Here is a 16,298-nt window from a genome sequence, read left to right as displayed (position 1 = left end):
CTTAGGCCTAGTCCTGCCGGAGGACCCCCTATAATACACCGGACACCTTCTCTCCTTCTCTCTCTCTCTCTCTCTCTCTCTCTCTCGTGTCCTATTACTGCATCTTGCTAACTCGGCCATTCTGGATGTCACTAACTCGGCTTCTTCTCCGGAGCCTTTGTGCTCCACTGTCTCTCAGATTAACTCGTATTACTGCAGTGCCTGGATAGTGTGACGTATGTGGTTGTGCTGCTGCCGTGGTCCTGCCAGATGCCTCCTGCTGCTGCTGTTATCATTAGTCATACTTCTACTGTTATTATACACATATGATTCTTGTCATATATGTATACTATCAGATATTAATATATACTTTCAACATATTGTACCACAGTAACCAGAACTATAATTATAATAATAATTATTACTTTCATTAATATTGCTGTAAACTACTGTCATTACCATCTGTCCTGCATTTCTCTCTGTCTCTGTCTCTCTCTCTCTGTCTCTCTCTCTTTCTGTCTCATTGTGTCATACGGATTACTGTTAATTTATTATGCTGATCTGTTCTGTACGACATCTATTGCACGTCTGTCCGTCCTGGAAGAGGGATCCCTCCTCAGTTGCTCTTCCTGAGGTTTCTACCGTTTTTTTCCCCCCGTTAAAGGTTTTTTTGGGGGGAGTTTTTCCTTATCCACTGTTAGGGTCCTAAGGACAGAGGGATGTCGTATGCTGTAAAGCCCTGTGAGGCAAATTGTGATTTGTGATATTGGGCTTTATAAATAAAATTGATTGATTCATTGATTGATCTGCCCCGCACCACTTTTGCAGGCCTTCTTCCACTTCTTGTGTGCACGTCTGAATTTGCCCCTCACGTTTTTCCAATCTTTTTTTACGGTTTTGATGCCCTTTCCCATTGCCATCACTATCTCTTTCTACGCATTTTCTACTGCTATTTTATTAGAGTGCAGGGCACTAGAACAGTCATACAAATGGGGGTGTGTCCATACAAGTTCGCACAGTTTTTCCTCCTCGCCCGCCATATTTCATACCTGCTTCTTCTGTGAATAACAAAAAGTGGTTAATTTCAAGTATGTGGCTTGCATTGTCACCCCCGCTGGCAAGGCATGGTATTACACGCGTCGCTGCGTCGCGTATCAAAAAAATGGACTCAAGCACGCATAATGGCGGCCAGTGCGTCTTGATGCGTCACAATGCGTTAGCGTCTGTGTGCCTTTGCGGCGACTATGAAACGGCCCGTAAAGTCTCGGTGACGTCAGAGGGAATTTTGCCTGGCTGCTGTCGCCCAATAGGGAGCAAGATTTTGAATTTTGGAAGTGATTTACACCTTTGACAGTTACTGGACCGATGGGGGCCTGGCGCGTTTCTTTTGTTCTCAGACTCACTGGTTTTGTGAAGGCCTCTCTATTGTTTAAAACACGTGGCTGAGGTCCCAACAGTGGAAACAGGGCTTTTGTGTCACAGGCATTTTCTTCAGACTTGAGATGTTAATGAGCTGAGCTGCAGTTTATCTGGCAGTATTGTAACAGAGCTCAGTACTGTTGCACATAGCGTGAACATCAAATTCATTTACAGTACTTTTGAGCCCACCTAAATGATTGCGAGCCTTCAGAAATGTCAGTGGGATTTAAACACTTAAAGCCCCTACAAGGAACTTTCATTTTGAGTTGATTTTGGCGACCCTGTGGACAAAAGCCGTAGTGTTTTGCCGGAATGAAGCCTACATTTCCCATGAGCTCTAGCGCGTATTGTCGAAAAGACGCTTACCTGGCTCGCACATGTGTTTGTTTTGGGGATGAATGAAACAACAAGACGGGAAAACTTTGCCCCCGCTCCTATCGGGGATCCCAGCTCACCTCTGCCGCGCCCCAGCTCCACCTCTCCGGCGTAAGCGCCACCGCCGCCGGGGTAAACGCAGCGGTCGGCTGGTAAGGCTGAAGGCCTGTTTGGCGAGCACTTCCACGGCTTCTTGGACTGAGTATGGAGCGGTGCCTCGCCTCTTTATTTCTCGGCACTCGCTGGACCCTGTCGACGCCTGGCTGGTACCTGTCGTCGGCCCGGATGAGGTGTTCCAGCCCCGCGGCCCCTGCTCTCCTCGTCCCCGCTGGCGCGGGGTGAATCTGCGCAACCTGCGGCCTCTGTGTGTGGCTCCCCGGACAGCTAACGCCGTGGACCCGCCGGCTCCTGCCAGGATTGGGCTGGTAAATGCTAGATCGCTAGCGAACAAAACGTTTATCCTGAAGGATTTCCTGACTTCCCGAGGATTGGATTTTCTCTGTGTGACTGAGACGTGGCTGACTGTTGGTGAGTCCAGTGCTTTCACAGAACTTTTACCCGATGATTGCTGCTATTTTAACTCCCCGCGGACGTCGGGTCGAGGAGGAGGAATAGCGACTATTTATAAGAGTCACTATAAATGTAAGCAGCTAGGTAAGATGACGTGTGCCGTCTGAGTGCCGTAAATCGTTTCGTCCTGGAAGCGACCTGGGGCGGACCCGGAGACAGTTTCCTAAAGGTATGGATATACACTATATAGAAATAGCTTATCTTCACACCGATGGTCTCATTTGCTGTTGTAGGTCACGCACAGACATCAGCAGAAACGAGAGACTTTTGCATATCCAGTTAAAAGTTCCTTGTAGCGGCTTTAACTGGTACCAGAATGACTCAAGATTTTTAAAATGTTCCATGGTAAAAAAAAAATAAAAAGTCAGTGACAGCAGCAGTATTAGCATTAAGAAGCTATTCTTCTTTATACAAGAGCTGTCAGTGTTCACCCAGGCTGAAGATCACTCAGGGCTTGACGCTAACTTTTTTCCCAAGGAGCACATGTGCTCCTAAGTTGAAAAAGTAAGGAACGCACAAAGAACTTTAGGGGCACAATGTAAATTGATCAAATAATGTGTTTGCCATAATAAACGTGATGCAAATAGACATTTACAAGCAAAATTATTCAATGAATTTATATACAAAATGTACAGAAAGGTAAAATCATCAAGTTTTGAAATAGTATTGCAATTTAATTTTGTCTTTCATGTTCATCTTATATATATTATCTTTGCAATATGATTATCTTATATAATGTTATTACTATCCTAAAACATTCTCCAGGTCCTCTGAAACTCTGCAGGACTTATTTCCACCCTGCCCAGCAGCGGTACCGTGGCGAACGGTTCCTAACTGCAGGGAGAATGGAGCAGGCTTCCCCGGAGATCTGCCGCTTTTCCCGGTCCCTCTTCTCCGCCACACTTTGACTTATTCCCACCCAGCCGACAGCCTGGCCGTGGAGAACGGTCCCTAACTGCATCGATAAGTGATTAACATAAATAAAATAAATAAAAATAAAATCAACCATCCACCCTCCTCCCCTGACAAGTAAAGAACAGTCCCTTCATAAGTAAAGAACAGTCCCTAAAGTGCGGTGAGGTTTGTGGGCCGTTACCTGCGTCAAAGAGGGAAATGTGAACGGCTAGTTTCTCCTCTGACACGCCACATACTTGTGGCTCGGCTCGGTTGTCCAGGTACTACTGGGCAGTCATGACACCAACGAAAGAGGAAATTAGGCTACTGGACCTGGACTTGGACTTCTCTGTCCCCGGTAAGCCATTATCTTGCGCCGCAGAGCACTACGAGCCTCCACCGTATTCCTGTCTGTGACCCGCCGTTCAACCCACAACCGCCAGGATTCGCCTGATAACGTGATAATAGGGGCGCCCCAGCGCCCACTCCACTAACTTAACGTGGAAATGAGCGGTAGTCTAGAAAACTGGCGAGTTTTTTTTTTTGTTTGTTTGTTTGTTTTTGGAGGGCGCCCTCACATAGATTGCGCCCTGGCCGGTCGCCCACATTACCCCTCACATAGATTGCGCCCTGGCCGGTCGCCCACATTACCCGTAGCAAAAACCGTCCCTGCCTCCTCCACACTTTGACTTATTTCCACCCTGCCGACAGTGGGACTTATATTCATTGTGCCGACAGTGGCTTGGAAAACCGCCCATAACCGTGTCACACGGGGAAGAGGGAAGAGGGAAGAGGGAAGGCGGCTGGAGTTCCTCCAACATTTGCGGTTAGAGTATCATATTTTTTTATTGACAAAAATATAGGCTGCTTCAGCTGATTTTTTTATGCACACATGTGCCCCTAAATATTTTTTACAGTTCGCACACACCTATTTTTAGTCGCAAATGCGAGTGAAACGCTCGCACTGTTGAGCCCTGTCACTCCTCATGATGATTGCTTGAAGTATCCCTGCACAAACACTCACATAATCCTAGTTCTCTGTTGTCCAGTTCCACAGCTCATATCTATACTGCTCCTGCTCTCAAAGCTGCTTTTTGTTTGGTGTCACAATATTCAGCAGAACAGAGCCAGTTTGAATGTAGAGCTCTTTTTTATGTTAATGCATGACAGTAGATTAGTAGGCCTACATGTAGCCAAGTGAAGTGTGCTGAGGCATCCTTCCCCCCGCTTCACAAAGTATAAACTATGTGAAAGTGAGCTAAACATCAGTGGTTACTGCTTACGTTGCTCATGTTTATTCTGCAAACTTTGAGTTTGTGGTTTGTCAGTGTCTGTGTGTCCATGATGTGCGTTAGTGTGCACGTCCATGACTGTATGAGATATTATAGGGATTAAGCTGGCTAAGAACATGTCAAGATTATATTACTGAGAGAGAGAATCCTATAAATACTTTGCTGAAGTGTCAGCCAGTGAGGAGGAGGAGGTTAAAGAGGACATCAGGGAGGACACAGTTCAGAGTTAATTGAGGAAACTATGAAATAAGTCTACATTCTGCATGGTCCCAGTGTGTTTGCAGAAAAACCACGCGTAGATTTAGATATTAAATCTGTACACCATATTGAAAGTTTGTTTTCCAACTTACATTTCCATCCTCTGTCCTGCATACAAGATGCCACAGCGCCTAAAAAAACATACAGCAGTTTCGCACTCGACACGGGGTACGTCCCAAGTCTCTTATTTTATACTGCTAACTCCTAACTCCTTACTTGAACCGGAAGTCGTTCGAGCTCTGCCATCTTTAAGGCCGTCTCATGTCTCATATTCCTGCCAGTAAGGAGATAGCGTTAGGTGTTAGGAGGGATCTGTTAGGTGCGATGAGTAAGGTAACACGAGAGGTTCCTAACAGGAAGTCTTTTTCAGCTTGAGGCCATGACGTATAAATACCCGCCCCCTACATCTGGCCCATTTGAACGAGAACAATGAACAACTTTCCTCTTTTCTAGGCACAATTACAGGGGGGAAACAGATTATTTCAGACTGTTTTTCTACCTGCCAGAATCTGTATCCCCTCCTATAATGTACAGATGAAGCCTAATCATCAAGTGTTTTATTTTCTGTGTACTTCAGATCATAATCAATAACCTCAGTGCTCTAGTACTCTACCTGGACACGCAATTCCTTCGTGGTTAATTATGCCAATTAACTGAGGTCAGGGGTGATTTATTTCGTGAAGAGTATAGGCTACTTGTTGAAAGTTGTTCATATGCACTAAGGTTATTGATTATGATCTGAAGTACACAGAAAATAAAACACTTGATGATTAGGCTTCATCTGTGCGTTACAGTAACGTTACATTTCGAGTGAAATAGATGTAGACTTACTTGAGGCCAGCAAACAATTACAGTGATCTTGATTTTTAATATCAAAGTTATTTAATTCAATAAATCATTTACAAAATCGTGGTTTTTCAGTTCAGCACAGTGTGTAATACGATGTTAACACGTAGGCTACAGAAGAATACAAGGTTGCCATGGTTTTTCAGTTCAGTACAGTGTGTAATATGACGTTAACATGTGCAGAAGAATAAAGGCATTTGTTCTGATGGATGAGCCATGTGTTACTTTGCAAAACCTCGTTGATAAAATCACAACACTAAAATGATGAATCAAACAATGCAAATGTTGGTAGTTTTCATTTATTTAGGTGAAATCAAACGCAGTAACGTGGCTCCATCTCCGCTGAATGCATGCGCGCTCCCGCGGCCAGGAGATACACTTCCTGTCGGGGATAAGTACCTTGGCACGACAACTGAAATGCCGCAAAGTATGTCGATTTTCTGTAGCGCTGCCAACTTCCTTGCGGCTCCCATTTTAACCAGTTGAGCTGGTCAGTCAGGATGCCTGGGCACACAATCTGCAGCAATCATTTCCTCACTAACAGTCTACCATGATTTGTGTGTATAATAATAATAATAATAATGATAATAATATAAAGGATATGTTAGATATGAATAATATAAAGGATATGTTAGATATGATAGAAATGTTCTGATTACGATAAATGATCAAATATGCATCCAGTGCATCCACACATCAAAACAGCGAGCAAGAGAGATGAGATGAGAGAAACACACACACACATACACACAAGTGGACAAAGACAGAGCATGAGACTAGAACAGAGCAGAGGAGCAGAATCGATCACTCAGAGGGAATGTGTTTCTGGAATGAACGGCTAGGCAACTGCTGACAGGCGGCTGCATGACGACTGATGTATCTGGGTGTTTCCATTTCCATTGTGAATATGATGTAATGGGGTTTTGTTGTTGTTGTTTAAAGAAAGACCAGCATATTTTAATCAGTCACCGTATACTCAAATGAAGTATTTTTAAGAGGAAACACAATTCAAAATACATCACCCTAAGTTCTGTCTTTTTATATAGTTGAGATCAGGTCAGCTAATTATAGGGACTTAGTGTTAGGATTTTATTCATACAACTACTCCTAACAAATTTAGCCGCAAGCGACAATTACAGGGTTCAAGCTATCATGGAAGTTGAAAGCTGGGTAAGATCAAGACCTTTGACAATTTAGGACACCTGTGTCTGATTTATGGTCTGATTTGTATTATCCCACACCCATTTTTTGCATCTGTGGTGCCCCCCCGTGGTCAATTTTGAATTTGAAACTTTCAGGATATGTTCCTTTGTTTGTGATGATTGGGCTAAACTTTAGCCCAATCTTTAGAGGGGGCGTGGCTTAGCACATAACTCCACAACCTTTAGCTGCTAAAGGTTGTGGAGTTATGTGCTAAGCCACGCCCCCTCTAAAGTTCATTGGTCAATATCTTGACAATATGTTGTATGATTCAGTTCCTTATCTAGACATTTCCTACAAGTTTTGTGATGATTGGCTCAACGATTAAGGAGTAAAATTCATTAATGTGCTGAGCCACGCCCCCTCTAAAGTTCATTGGTCAATATCATCAAAACGCAATGACATATCAAAAAGCTGTTGATAACTTTTGAAGAGCGTCATCCTGTTATGATCCACATGAGGGTTCTTGAGGCTTTTGTAGAATCCATTCACCTGAACATGTGTGTCGAATTTCAAGCCAATCTGACATACAGTGATGGTTGTCTTTCAAAGCAAAATTTCTTCAACCTTAATTATAGCGCCCCCATCTGGCCTATTGGCATTGTATTTCTTGAGCACCATTCGCACACAACTTCCAGTTATGGGTGAAAATTTCATGTCTCTGTGATGTACCATCTCACGGGAATTTGCAAAAAAAAAAATCCCTAAATAATGATAGTAAAACTGGACAAAAACAATAGGGTTTCAGCCCTTCAGGCTTGAACCCCTAATAAAACAGGATATAAACAATAGGGTTTCAGCCCTTCGGGCTTGAACCCCTAAAAATCAATAGAATGGGAAAGAATATCATTTTCAAAACTTCAGCAATTAGTGTCCTCAGCTCCCAAAGACTTACTGAGTATCTTTATAAAAAAGGTGATTTCACACAGTGGTAAACATGCTCAAATATAGAATGAGTGTATTTAAAAAAACAAAAGAAAGTTCATCAGCTTGAGCATTAAATATTTTGTCTTTGTACTCAATTAAATATAGATTTAAAAAAAAAGGATTTGTAAATCATTGTGTTCTTTTTTTTTTTAACATTTTATTCAGCATCCCAACTTTTGGGGAATTGGGGTTATATAATGCCTAGTTGTACTTCCGAGAATATTTTGGTGATAGCATCACAAAAGTGCTGTAATCAGTAACACATTACTCAGTAACACATTTACAGAAAGTACTATTAGAAAGTAACTGATTACTTTCAAATGAAGGTAACCAGTAATGTGTAATGTATTACATTTTGAAAGTAGCACTGCTGATGACACAGCTGTATGTTCACCTTAAAACCAGTGAGACTGAGTTGGAACAAACTTGAGGACGTCAGGAAGTCAGACTACAACAGTTGCTGTGGTTGTTACAGTGCTGATTTATCAGACAGTCTAAAACTGCTTAGGATAGATATAAACATAGATATGTCATTTTCTCCAACCAGTGGACTGATGATCAGCATGTTCTTTCACTGTGGACAGTCCTAATCTTTCTCTCTTGTCTCCCTCCTGTCTTCCTGTCTCTTTTCAGGTGTCAATGTCCACTGAGAAAGGACTCAGACTGGAGGAGAATTTCGGAGACTCCACCCTGTAGTCAGCAGCTGGCTTAGGCTGTAGCTCCACACAGGGTCCTGTGGAATTCTTGAATCCTTAAAAAAAAACAAGCTGCACCTAAGTCCTTAGAGGTGTGGTTAACAAGCAGACAGTACAGCAGACAGGTCTTAACACACAAAGAGAGAATTACTCTGCATATGATGCTTCCTAAATAATGTGATACTCCTATATCTGGCACTTTGATGAATCTGACTGCTGGATATCCACTTTTTTTAACTGAAGGAGTCACTGATTGACTCATACAAAACTATGAGTGTTTTTTTTGTTTTGTTTTTGTTTTTTGTTTTGTTTGGTTTTGTTTTTTTCTTGAGGGGTCATGGTGGTGGTTTCCCTTAAAGATTCACAACATAAAGTTAGCCTTTATTCAAATGATATACTATTTTTACAAGACTCCTGTGTGTCATCACAAGAAACGTTCAGTCTCATTAGCAAAATCTCCATGATCTCAAACTATACAAGAACTAGTGTAAACAAAAGTCAGACTTACCTTTCTTTAGATTTACAGTGTACAACAAGAGAATTTTTGGCTTCTCAGCATTTGCTTGGAAACATTTTTTTTTTTAAATTTGGGATGTGTAAATTAACTATTTTCAATTGAATACTGAATGTTATTTATAGTTCCAGGTTTTATTTGTCTGGTGTTGCCATTGCACAGCTCTGCTGTCACAACAGAAATGTATAAAAAATATATTGTTGACAGAATAACAGCTGTATACACTGATCACCCAAAACATTCCAACCACTAACAGCTGATGTGAATAACATTGATCATCTTGTTACAATCCAATGTTCTGCTGGTAAACCTTTGGTCCTGGTATTCATGTGGATGCTACTCGACATGCTTCACCTACCCAAACACAGTTGCAGACTAAGTACACCCCCTAACGTTACTCCCTGGGGGTGGGGGTGGTTCTTAGTCTGCAGTGGTGTTCAGGTGGGGGTAGCACGTGTGTATAGAGCTTGAAAAACACAGTAATGAAAAAGATGTAATTGTTAAACCTAAACATGAATACAAATGTGTGCTGATTTAGTTATTTTGACCAAAAGGTGATTCATTACAAATACTCCCTACTCTGCTCACTTTATGGGGTGTGTGAATTGACTTTCTAAAAGTCAAAACAGTTCAGTTCCGTTCAGTTCAGAAAACTTTATTTATCCCATGTGGGCAATTCAGTTTACAGCTCCCAGTTCAATAAATAAAAGCACAAACAAATACAACAGTCATTCATTAGACATACAACTTTTATCACTCAACCCTCAATTGTCAGTGGATCAGTTGAACTAATGGTTTCCCAGCAGCGATACCTTGTACATGTGCAAATATGCGTACATAAGTATTCGATCAATAAAAAAGAATGAATAAATGGGATAGAGAGTAAATAAATAAAGTAACAAAGCACAAACCTACTCATTAAAATTCGCATTCATCAGCCTGATAACTGAAGGGATAAAAGAGTTTGAGTAGCGATTTGTCTTCCTCAGGGGTGCATAGTAGCACCGCCCTGAGGGCATTAAATTAAATCTACTGGACAGTCCTTAAAGCGGCCATTGTTGTGTGGTTCAGAGTGACATGACATGAGCAGCATGTCAGACGGACTGTCATTCATTTATTCACTGCTTAGTACAGGAAATTCTGTAGAGCAAAATATGTAGTGTCAGATCAATGGAGTCCACTGCGTAGGGTGTAATACATTATAATTCTCACTAAACATTCAGACAACACTACAAGACAGCAAACACACTATGTAGTAGGGCTGCACTATATCAGGAAAACATGCAATATGCAATTACATTGTTGAATATTGCAATGACGATATGACTCACAACAAATAAACAGATTTGAAATATGTCTTTCTGCTTTAGGTTGGAGCAGCTAATATCAATCCCAGACAATGAATAGTCAGTGCACACTGAATTAAAAAAAATAAAATGCAGTGATATTGATAGATTTCAATGTTGTGAATGGGTTCCCAATAAAATTAGTGTTTTTATACAAACTGTAGTGTTAAACTGGAGTTTGATGTTGAAGTTGAATAAAATCCCAAATATAATAACTTTATGTAAATAAACACAGACTGTATATGTATCTGTATATACAGTCTATGAGCAAAACATTATACAAATGTCACATAATGAGCTAAGAGCACCAAAATCATCTACCCAGTATAAGGCGTATAACGTGAGTTTTTATGTTTTCTTTTCACTTACTGAGACGTTGAACAAAACCGTAAACTACAACAGAATTGGTCTTGCATGAGATGTAAGATTTATACAGTATGAAAATGGTGGCCACCACTGAAAATCTTTTTTTCAACAGCGTGTGCTCCCTGGAATGTAAAACATCATAGGGTTATCATCAATATGAGTCAATACAATATTGACAACCACATTATCATAATGTAGCATTATCAGGGAAAAACTAGCATCCCCTGGACGGTAAAATAACATCATCACTGACATGGGTGATTACGGGATTTGCTGTCACAGCAGACATAGGATAACAGGAATGTCTGTAGTAATATCCTACATATCCGTGAATTTGGGTGTATTTTATGAACCTTAAAATACACGGTTATTATCTAGCGGCGGTCCCCAGGAACATCTGTGCTGCTTCGCTGTCATTACAAGGAAACCACGGTGCACCGAGCCTCAGAGAACCGGGGATGACAACAGGTGAGCAGGTGGACAGTTGTCAGATTTGTGCAGAGCAAAAGAACAAATGCACTGACACATCATGGACAGTATGATGATAACATCCAAAACACAAGTGACATGAGAAATACTTTTAAAACGTGTAAAAACATGTAAATCTACTGTTTATTACAATACCTTTATCGGGTTTGTTGATAATCGCGATGAAGGAAAACTTTAATAATATTGTGCAGCCCTACTATGTATTAGGCTACAAGTGAACATTTCTGATCAACAGTGATGTTAAACATGTCAGCTGTTTGTCAGACTGTTGACAAGCAAACGTTTTGAAAACACGAACTCAGCACATTTCAGAAAAATGAAAAAAATTAACATGTCCTCAATACTGATAAAAGTCTTAACTTGAAGGATGCATTAAATAGAAGACAGCTGGTTTGTCCTGTCACACCTGTAAAAATTAGTAATACTGAAAGTGTGACTGAAGAACAAATGTTTGCTCTTTCATTTAAATTGAACTCAAATGACCAAAGTTTGCTCTGGGTCAGTTGGATCTCATGCCCCAAATCAGTGTTTGACTCTGTCAGCTAAAGTGCCAAAACAGAAACCACACTGTATTTAATCAAGAGTATGATGAATCCTACTTAAAACCATAGTGTCTATATAGTCTTTTCACTTAATGTCTTTCTTTTGAGTGATGATGCTGCACTCAGTACAGGGCCAAATAACTTTCTTGTGAGGACACGATAACAGATGTCTGTGCCCAAAAACCTTTTAAATGACAGACAAATACTTTTGCCTTTACCAAGGGTCAGAGAGACCTTTGCTGAGCTCCAAAACATTTTCCAGTCATTTCTTTCAATGCTTTTATGTCCCAAAATGATGTAAAAGTACAGGAAACACATTTGTTAGCATGATCTATTGATTTAATTAAAATGCACATTTGACTGTCTGACATCTCAATTTGCACATGCACTCCTTTGTATTTCCAGTAGCATGTTTCAGTGTTGAAGGAACATGTGGGAGTAAAATAGCAACACTAGAGGTGTGGCACTGGGATGTTGGTGACACATCAGTCATACGGAACATCTTTGATTTCAGACATCATACTATTTCTGTTTTTAGTAGGACACATATGAGAAGCACACAACAGCCTCATGTACACTGTGTCCTACAGACACCACCCCTATCCCATAAGCTGTTTAAATATACTGAGCAAAAAATTAAAAGTAACAGTTTTCCTTTTGTTCCCATTTTTTCACAGGTTTAAGTTAAAGATCAAAGACTTTTTCATGCGCTCAGTGGATATATTTCTCTCAAATTTTGTTCATAAATTTGTTAAAATCCATGTAAGTGAGCACTTTTCCTTTTCTAAAATAATCAATCCACCTGACAGTTGTGTCATATCAAGATACTGATTAAACAGCATCATTAGTACACAGGTGTGCCTCAGGATGGTCACAATAAAAGGACGCTCAAAAATGTACAGTTTGATCACACAACATGATGCCACAGATGCCACAAGTTTTGATGGAGCGTGCCATTGGCACGCTGACTGCAGGAATGTCCACCAGAGCTGTTGCCTGCGAACTGAATGTTCATTTCACTGCCATAAATTGTCTCCAATGATGTTTCCCTAAATGTGGCAGTACATCCATCCAACCAGCCATGCAATTGCACAGGTTAGTTACAATATCAAACTGCTGTCAGGTCAAGACCCTGGTAAGGATGATGAGCATGCAGATGGGCTTCCCTGAGATGGTTTTTGATGGTTTGTGCAGACATTCTTCAGTTGTGCAAACAAATTGTTGCTTCAGCTGTTTGGGTGGCTGCTCTCAGATAATCTTGCAGGTGAAGACATATGAAGGTCTTGAGCTAGTGTGGTTACATGTGGTCTGTGAGTGTAAGGGTGTTTGGATGATCAATTTACTACCATATGCCATCTCCAATGCAGTTACCCTGAATTTGGCAGTACATCCAAGCAGCTTTACAACCTAAGACACACAAGCTAAGGACCTCCAAATTCAGCATCTTTACCTGTAAGATAGTGTGAGAGCAGCCACCTGAACAGCTGAAGCAACAAATGGTTAACACAACAGATGAATTTAGCTCAAACTGTCAGAAACCATTTCAGGAAAGCTCATCTGCATGCTCATCATCCTCACCTGGGTCTTGACCTGACAGCAGTTAGTCATTGTAACTGACTTCAATCAATTTTATTTATAAAGCCCAATATCACAAATCACAATTTGCCTCACAGGGCTTTACAGCATACGACATCCCTCTGTCCTTATGACCCTCGCAGCGGATAAGGAAAAACTCCCCAAAAAAAAACCTTTAACAGGGGAAAAAAACGGTAGTGATTGTGAGGCTGGTTTGATGTTCTGCCAAATTCAGGGAAATGACACTGGAGCTGGCTTATGGTAGTGAAATGAGCATAAAGATTAGGGGCAAAAGTTATGGTGAACATTCCTGCAGTCAGCAGGCCAACTGCAGGCTCCATCAAAACTTGGAACATCTGTGCCTATTGTGTTGTGTGATCAAACTTAGAGTGTCCTTTTTCCCCTGTAACACCTGTGCACTTCTGATATTTATCAATGCAGTCATTAGTTGTCAGGTGTCTGTCTGACAGGTGCAAACTATTTTCTACATGCTGGAGATTACACCAGCTGACAAAACAGACAAAAGAAATGGCACAAATATTCTAGCAGGATTTTTGCAGGACACAGATGCATCATGGCAGAGAGGCTGGCTGGTGTTGTAAGTCCTGTGCACTTGTCCCCTGTCCAACTGTTAATAAAGCTGCCATGAGGAGACTGCAAACTGGTGGAGTGTATAAATCTCTGACTTTAACTTGCCTCAAGTTAAATTAGTCTCTGCAGTTGGATTTCAGGAAGATGTTCCAAAATACTTTTAATCTGTTCTTTAGAGTTTGAAGAAGTGAGAAGGGATGTGTTTTTGAAAGAACTGAGGATTTTTTTAAATGATTTTGAAAAACTAAAGACAATTTTGTGAGAATAAAAAAGTTTGATATTGTGTGTTTTTATTGGTGAAAATAAACACTTTTTAAACTGCATGTCTCTTCAGTGTAAAGAGGATGATGAAAGTATTTGCTACTTCAGGTTGGACAACATTTATTTATTTGTGTCTTTTTAAACACATCAGTGTTCAATCAAAGGAAGAAACATTATTAATTAATTAAAAACAGCATTCTAAAGTTACCTCAGAGGAACTCTCTATTATGGACCACAAGAGGAGAAACAACAGCCTGTTACTGTTGTCAGGAATTTGCTTTCTGTTTCCATCAGTGGCTTTCTGCTTCAATTGTTCTTTTTTTCTGACTTGAACCAAACAGCCAATTAAATACTTAGAAATGCCTGTGAGATCTTTTTAACTCATTACAGCAGTCAAAGGAAACTTACTGCTGTAATGAGTAATGATGACTTTGTGGTAGTAAGCAAAACTACTGCTACTTTTGATGCTGAAAACGTTTTACTGTTTTTTGAGTTTTGTCCAGCAGGAATAAGTTATGAACAAAATATTTGCATATCACTTTGAGCTGATATGGTGAACTTGTTAGCAAACAATTTGTTTTTTGTTTTTTAAATAGCTTAGTGCCAGCGATAGCAGTGGCTGGAGGCATTATGTTTTTGGGTTTCCTGCCTTCATATATGGATGTACGTTCGTCCCATCCTTGTGAACACAATGGCCTCTAGTTTCACAGACCGGGCGAGGCGCAGCGCACCTGCGCTTCGCCAACTGGGTGTGGCCAGGCGGATTTTGCAAGTTTGGCACACCGTGCGCCCTGGTGCAGCTACTCCTCTTTCCCACCTCCGTCCCTTCTACCTGCGCAAGTCGGAAAGAGGGAGGAGAGAAGGCGTGGAGTGGGTTTTACACAGCCGATTCACATCACACCAATCTGGTTTTCTGATGGTTTCCTTTGCTGACGTGCTGACGTATTGCGGTAAGCGAGTTGTGTCATTTCTGGTGTTTCTGTGACAGCGTCTCTGTACTGCTCTGGTGAATTCTACTAGCCTGCTTTCTCACTTCAGTTCTTTAACGTTGCTTTAACGTCTACTCCAAGTCTTAACCCACACTGGTTCTGTTTAAGCACTTATAGCTCTCCTCCTTTTTACGACTTCCCTGCTAATGTCTTAGCTGTTGTTTGCACGTTACTAGCCTTGGTAGCTACATTAGCTTTACAGTTAGCGATGGCTTCTCCCTCTGCTCTTTCTTGCTCAGTGTGCCAAATGTTCAGTTATGCCCTCTGGTTATTGGCAGCTCTATTCTGAGAAACGTGAAGTTAGCTACACCAGCGGCCATAGTCAAATGTATCCCTGGGGCCAGAGCGGGCGACATTGAATCAAATTTAAAACTGCTGGCTAAAACTAAACGTAGATTCAGTAAGATTGTTATTCACGTCGACACCCGGTTATGCCAATCGGAGGTCACTAAAATTAATATTGCCTCGGTGTGTGAATATGCAAAAACTATGTCGGACTCTGTAGTTTTCTCTGGACCCCTCCCAAATCTGACCACTGATGACATGTTTAGCCGCATGTCATCATTTAATCGCTGGCTGTCCAGGTGGTGTCCAGCAAACGATGTGGGTTTCATTAATAATTGGCAAACTTTCTGGGGAAAACCTGGTCTTATTAGGAGAGACGGCATTCATCCCACTTTGGATGGAACCTCATTTCTAGGAACCTGGCAAATGTTATTAGTAATTTAAATCCCTGACAACCCAGAGTTGAGATCAGGACTCAGAGTCGCAGTCCTATACGCCTCTCTGAGCTTCTAGTTCAGTTACCCAGCCATAATTTTCATAGTTTTATACAAACAGTGTCTGTCCCCCGACCCCCTAAATTATTTAAATCTAAACTTAAACAAAGAGGAGTTGTGCATAACAACCTCATAAAAATTAAAACCTCTTCTGTGACAGAAAGACAAAACAGAAGAATTAAATGTGGACTGTTAAATATCAAGTCTCTATCGTCTAAAGCAGTGTTAGTAAACAAATTAATATCAGATAATCATATTGATTTACTCAGTCTCACTTAAACCTGGCTGTGTCAAGATGAATATGTTAGTCTAAATGAGTCCACTCCTCCCAGTCATAACAATACCCACATTCCTCGAGGCAGCGGCCGAGGAGGGGGAGTTGCAGCCATTT

The 16,298-nt window shown here is 41.1% G+C and overlaps 2 protein-coding genes across 11 annotated transcripts in view; one reads left to right on the top strand and one right to left on the bottom strand.

The window, feature by feature from the left end:
- Nucleotides 1-14,201, top strand: part of LOC126407387 (kelch-like protein 25) — a 148,215-nt gene extending 134,014 nt beyond the window's left edge. For all 8 annotated transcript variants that reach the window (XM_050072236.1, XM_050072235.1, XM_050072239.1 and 5 more), the window contains one exon: nt 8,394-14,201. The gene's annotated coding sequence lies outside the window, so the exon portion shown is untranslated. The remainder of the gene's footprint in view (nt 1-8,393) is intronic.
- ska1 (spindle and kinetochore associated complex subunit 1) overlaps nt 1-16,298 on the bottom strand; it is a 283,761-nt gene that overhangs the window by 215,037 nt on the left and 52,426 nt on the right. The window lies entirely within an intron of this gene.

This window comes from Epinephelus moara, chromosome 20 (genome assembly GCF_006386435.1).
Source record: "Epinephelus moara isolate mb chromosome 20, YSFRI_EMoa_1.0, whole genome shotgun sequence".
Lineage (NCBI taxonomy): Eukaryota > Metazoa > Chordata > Actinopteri > Perciformes > Serranidae > Epinephelus > Epinephelus moara.
This window is presented reverse-complemented; position numbering and strand designations above follow the sequence as displayed.